The following is a 6,938-nucleotide window of genomic DNA, read 5'->3' as shown; positions in this document are numbered from 1 at the left end:
TTCCTAGCGATATATCGCGTATGGTTTCAATCCGACGGCAAGTTACAGATATGCTTCTGTTCTTTCGAACTGGCTACGTAAAATTTCGCCTACACGTAAGCAACCTGTGTCAAATCTATGCGATATTTAAAAATTCGTCGATCCAAACTACCGTTTCTCGCCAGCAATTCGAACCGATTCGTGTACGGTGTTTCTCCGTACACCTTGCGAAATGAATTCCGCAAAAAGGTTTTAAATCGGATTCTGCTAATTTACCGTTTCTCGCCAGTAAAAAGCTCTATCCGAAGAGGAAAGTTGCGGTGTTTCTCCGCAACCACCCTTGAAATTGGCTGTCTGTTTGACAGCAGAAAGGCGAAATGCTTGTCCGTTTCTAATTAGCACGATATTCTACCGTTTCTCGCCAGTAGGGTCCCGATTTACGAAATTTCTAACGGACGGTTGTTATTAGTTTCTTGTGAACTAACCAAATTTACGTGAAAGAAAATGAGACCGAAGACTACAAATTCGCAATTGCCAACTGTTTATCGACAATTGTCACGGTCGTCACGGCGGTTATTCTGGAAGCTCTTCCCTCCTAAAGAACAAGCTACCATGGCTACTATTCGGCTACTTACAGGGCTGAGTCACTGTGACCGGACGGACAGAGGCCATCCGTATGGCTTCACTCTTGGATCCACCTATTCCTCTGATTTCCCGGCCTCAGAAGCTCCTGCGTTCACTCCAAACGATCGCCAGTCCTTTTACCCTCCAAAGGACAAGGTTGATGTTCGACTTCCGGATTGGCTCTCTCCTTCAGTCTGCTGCGTAAGTGCCTCCTGGTTTGGATTATGCTGAGTGGCATGCACAACACAATCTGACTCTGCCCAGTTCGAGTCTAGTAAAACGTGGATATGAAAGGTGATTAAATCACACACTGTTTGTTTGAGACACTAGAAGTTTATTGATCCACAGGGAGCGCACTCCCCCTATCACTAATACAGTTCTGACAAACTCTAGGGAACGTCTTTACTGTACGGGCCTTTTACAACACACAGAAATTCTGTTTACTCGCGTCTACAACCGATTAAGGGAAACGCTTAACGGTTACGTTGTCACTAGGCGATATCCGACCGCACCAAATCACAGATATGCGTAGGTTCGTTAGAACCGGTTACATAGAATTTCACCTGCACGTAAGTGACTTAACGATACAATCAAATTCGCCCCGGTGAGCGCAAACTCTGTTTCCGCGTGAGGGATAGAACGACCACGTCGCGGTAGATACCAAAGCGACCTCGAAGTAACGCAGCGTACTATTACGAGAGTGATTCGACTATCTCGAGTCGCCTGGTGGTCGGGCTTTTATACCCGGGCTGTGTGGTCACCCCACCGCGAGGTCTTCCGCCAATGAGCGTCGCGCGCCCCTCTACAGCGGCGGCAGCGAATCGGCGCGCGTGGGGATAAACTCGACTCCTAAAGAGTTCCCATTTTCGATTTTACTCATGCACGGTCGACTCATAAAGAGTTCCTATATGCGTTAAATCATTATTTCTTCACGATTCCTTTTAGGATGTCTCAGGGGTGCTCAACTACGTTGATTACAATATGTAATCATTACAGTAAGTATAATTTAACCGCTAGGAGTTCCGGGTGAGGAAATAATGATTCGTACACATAAGATTCGACACCTGGAAACTCGATCGCTCAAAATAAAAGATAATTACGGTCGGATTCGCACGACTATCGGGAGGCGATCGGACAGATTAGAAATCGATTTCCGCATATGTTTCGCATGTCAGAGAGATCGTGATTCTGGGATACCATATGACTAGACGAAGTCATCTGCACATGATCTGGGTCGAGAGACTGACCAATCTGTAATGCGGATGCTAGGGTGTCACATGCATCGCGGATCGATCGGAAATAATTGAATGCTTATTCGCTAGTCGCTTGACGGCTTCTATCTATGTACAAACTAAAAGTTGACTAATCAATCGATAGCGGTTTAACTTATCGCTAGATATTTTTGTTGGGTGTATGCGTATCCACTGCTAGCCATAACTTTGATTCAGCGACCTCTATCAAGGTAAACTTGATGTGAACGCGATGGACGTTCTGTTATATGCTTAATGCATATAGCCTGATGCACTGGATTCGCACACACCCATATTTTGATTTTATTAATGTTTTTTATAGATTTTAGTTTTTACGTTACTTAGAGCCTCTACCTATGTACAATACTAACTATGACTCTAAGTTATACTATATACATATTTACATACGCGCCTATCACTTGTCTACATCTTATGTGTCTGTAAGCTGCTGCGCGTCTAAAGACAAGTTCAGGATATTGTCTGGCGAAGTCCTATACAGAGTATCCTGCTGAACGGGCTGATCCAGATGGCGACCAGTGGACGGTCGCAGTGTCACGCGCCGTGACTGTATAAATCGTTGGCGCTTCCTCTTGGGGAGTGCTGGGCGACAATCGATATGCTATTCCTTCGTAGAGGACATCGTATCATCCAAAGTGGCAGTTGTCAATTGGCAGGATTGTCCAGAAGGTGGAGGCGCCGTCGGCATCAATGCATTCGCCTGTCGTTACGGGACAGCGAGTGCCGGATGGAAGTATCAATTCATTGTTATTGTATCCAACGGGCAGCTCCAATTGTCGTATCGTGATTCGTACTGAGGCTTGCACGATCACGTCGTCCCATGAGCCGTATGCGTCGCTGAATTGGGTGCCGCTGCATTTTCCGTCTGTCTTAACTGATCCTGCGAGCGTCATTGCTCTTAGGTTTGTTGCATTTGGCTTAATCCCAGTAATGTGCTGGTTAACTCCTAGGGATATGGTCCCTGTTTCGTGCAATTTTCGGCATGTGTCTGCCGATACTTCGTGGATATACTCCTGTCTTCCGTTCTGCACCTAAATATTGTGTATAGCTTTCGTTAGTCATACTACCGATGTCCGGGTCGCTCGAGAGGACCCGCGCGATTTTCCCGAAAATGAGTTCGTACGGAGTGTATTTTGTACGCTCGTATTATACGAAAACGATGCTAGTTTTAAAATTTGATCCCATTCATTATTTTTATCAACAAACTGCTTCAAATATTCCCAGAGTACCTGGTGTGATCGTTCTACCAATCCGTTCGCTTGTGGTCTGTACGCTGTGGTCTTACATTGCTTGATTTTAAATTTTCGGGCTACTGTCCTCATGAGGCTGTTTATAAAGTGTGAGCCCTGGTCGGTGAGGATCGCTTTTGGTGCGCCGAATGTACAAATGAGGTCGTTAGTAAATGCTTCTGCTACTTGTATCGCTCCTGCTTGTCGGAGTGGGATCGCAAGGGAGTATTTGGTTAGCAGGTCCTGTATAGTTAGGATGTACGTATTGTTTTGTTTCGTGGTTGGGAGGGGACCCATTATATCCATGGAGACCTTTTCGAAGGCCGAATCGGGGGTGTCGGTTAGGATCATTGGTTGCTTAGTTTTTACGCGAACCAATTTCTTTAATTAACACGCGCGGCAGTTTTTAACGAAATTTTGGACATCAGTTTTTATACCGCTCCAAGTGTAGCGTTTTTTAATCCTATTGTAAGTTTTGGTGATGCCCTTGTGTCCTGCTACCGCGGAACAATGATTTTCGGCGAGAATTTGTTCCCTTTGGTCCTTCCCGGGAACCGTTATGTCGTTCGTACAAATAAATATTTTTATGTCGATTTCGTCTAGTATTTTAATTAAGAGGTTATATATCGTATTCCAATCTACATTGTCAACGTTGCCTTTACTGATCGAGATCGATTGCAAGCCCAATTCTCGGATAACGTCTAGTAGCGAGTGTATTGCTTCTTTTATTATTTCTTTTTCGGTAACGCCGGAGATCCTCTCTTTTACCGCGAGTGAAATTACGCGTCGGGTGCCCTCGCGACTTACCCTTGCCCTGCCCAAAGCTGCATCTCTGGTCATCGGCAAAGAGTCCGCTACTTGCAATATTTGGGCTCCCTTGTCGATCGGTGTTCCTTGTTGCGTTATGAAAATGACAAGGTTATCTTTCCGGGTCGCAAAATTGTCCGGGATATTTATCACGCGGGGCCTCACGGCGGCCCGTGGAATGAAAGGACTGTTTACGTTTTTGAATAACTCCTCGCTACTGGAACTGGAGTTGCTATCGGTTTCGTTTTCCGAGTCGCTGTCCTCGCTGGAACTAGGGGGCGAGTTTGTTTCCTCTGATTTCGAATTATCGGGGGTCGGTGAGGGACGCTGTTCGCCGCAATCCAGCTTGTTTGTGATTCGTGGAGGTTTTGCGCCTCGCTTCTTTTTGGCGGTGAATAGGGATTCATTGGAGTCGGACAATCTTTGTATTTGTGAGAGAGGGAGGACTCGTTCGATTTCGGGTAAAGGATCTGGGGTAGGATTTCGCGAGAGGGCGTCTGCATTCGCGTTTATTTTCCCTGCTTTGTATAATACCTTATACTCGTATTCTAATAGTTTTAGACGCCATCGGACAAGACGGGAAGATGGGTCTTTTACTGAATGTAGCCACACCAAAGGTTTGTGATCCGTGACCAATTTGAACTTCTTACCGTATATGTAAGGCCTGAAGAAATTTACGCTGTAAACTATTGCTAATAGTTTCTTTTCTATAGTCGAATAGTTTCGCTCGGCCTTATTTAGTAACCTGGAGGTGTAAGCTATAGGAAGGTCTTTTCCAATCGGCCCTTGGCTCAGGACACCGCCTATTGCGTATTCGGATGCGTCGGTAGTTTTATATATAATATACCTTTTGTTATCAAAAGGTTTCGTAAAATCCGGATACTGTAGTATCGGTTCTTTGCACAATGCATCGCGGAGGTGCGTAAAGGCTGTCTCTTGTTCCTTATGCCAAACAAAGGTCTCATCCTTTTTTAGCAGATCGGTAAGCGGGCGCGCTATCTTCGAGAAATTAGGTATGAACCTCCGGTAGTATCCCGCTAGCCCGAGAAATTGTTTGATATTCTTCGGGTCCTTAGGGCGGGGAAAACTCTGAACCGCGGTTATCTTTTTAGAATCGGGTTTCACTCCAGTTTCGCTTATGACATGTCCCAGGTACGTGACTTCTTTACGGAGGAACTTGCACTTGTCGGGCTGGAGTCGCAGTCCTGCCTTCCTAAGTCGTTCCGCCAGTTTGTGGAACTTTATTTCGTGCTCTCGCAGTGAGCTAGAATATAATACGATATCATCGAGGTACACAAACAGTTCGGCGCCTTGAAGTCCGGTGAGTATCTGGTCCATGAGTCTTTGGAATGTCGCGGGGGCGTTTTTGAACCCAAACGGCATTCTCTTAAATTCATAGTGCCCGTACGGTGTGGAAAACGCCGTTTTATGGGCGTGTGCCTTATCCATTTTGATTTGATGGAAACCCGATGCTAAATTGAATACGCTAAAGTACTTCGCGCTTCCTAGTTGATCGAGGATTTCCACTATGTTCGGTAGAGGGTACGCGTCCCCGATCGTTTTTTCATTCAGCGCCCGATAATCTATTACCATGCGCCAGCGTTTGTTACCTTTGGAGTGCGGTTTCTTTGGCACGATCCACAAGGGGGAGTTGTACGGTGAAGTGGATGGTTAAATGACATCGTTCTCGATGAGTTCTTGTACTTGTTTATTAATTTCCTCCTTGTGCATCGGCGGAAATCGGTATTGTTTCGTGTGGACCGCTAATTCGTCGGTTGTCGGAATTGTGTGTGTAGTGACGTCTGTGGAGTGTAATTTATTGGTGAGGAGACGGAACAAATCGTTGTAGACGTTTATGAGGTTATGTACGTGTTTAGTCTCCTCCGCGTTTAAGTGTTCAAGCCGCAGCAGTGTTTTTATTTCTTCGGGACGAGATTGTGTGTTTTGTCGGGTCAACGCTGCGACGTGTTAGAGTTTTATGTTGTTATGTTTTATGAGATTGGTCCCCAGATGCCCTAAGGTTAAGGGACTGTCCTCAGTGTTTATATGACCCGTGCGTTGGAATTTTAGGTTAGGGAGAGTGCTTTTACGACTCTTGAAATAGGATGAAGGATCCTCGAGGTTTTGTGGACAAGATTTGGAAATTTCCTCTCTTGTAATCTTACTCTAGGTAAGTACAATTCGTGGTCTTTGTCGCTTATGTTAACGGCTTTCATATATACTGTGCCGTTACGATTAGTGACGATGGCATCTCCTAAGTAGATGTCTTCGTTCACATGAATTTGCGGAATATATCCTATGCTGACCTCGGGATTGCTGACTTGGAGCGAGACGGTGGCCCGGGATTTTTACCGTCCGAGCATCGTTAAAAGGGATTTGCGTTTGCTGCCACACGATGCAGCGCTTGGAATAGTCTATCTTAGACGCGTCGCGTAAGAATTCGGATTCTAAGATTCCGCCTTGGGAAATTGGAAAGTCGTCTGGGACTAGATGAAGGTCGATCCCGTGACCGAGGTATTTTATACTTGTCGCTCCGAGCGTTTCGATTTTATCGCTTGTAATTCCGCTAAGGAAAATAGTTATGCTTTTATCGATAACGCAATCGGGGCTTAGTTGACCTTGTTTAATCAAGTTGGGTGCCGCGCTAGTATCTATCATAAAATTCGTTTTGCGTGCTAAACCGTCCGCGGCAATGGAAACGATGGGCGCGTGCGAAAAATCGTTTGGAGTTAGCATGGCGATTCTGGTTTCTCCAGGGCTTGCACGGGTTTATTAGTCGTATTGGACGATCTGTTTCCCGAGACGTTCCCGCTCGAGCCTCGTCCCTGGGCCTCGAGGGGTGAGGGGAGTTTCCCTGACGTGAGTTATTGTATTGTCTTTTCCGACACTCCTCTATTTCGTGTCCCGGATTTTTACAGTACCTACAGTATTTGTTGTTACTGGTTCGTTCGTGTCTATTGTTCTCGGGACCCCCTCGGTTGGCGTCTTCCGTTCTGTAAGTGTTTGTCGGTCTCTGTGACTGTGTACTATT

This window comes from Nylanderia fulva, unplaced genomic scaffold (assembly GCF_048542155.1).
Source record: "Nylanderia fulva isolate GAGA-0341 unplaced genomic scaffold, ASM4854215v1 Scaffold197, whole genome shotgun sequence".
Taxonomy (NCBI): Eukaryota; Metazoa; Arthropoda; class Insecta; order Hymenoptera; family Formicidae; genus Nylanderia; species Nylanderia fulva.
This window is presented reverse-complemented; position numbering follows the sequence as displayed.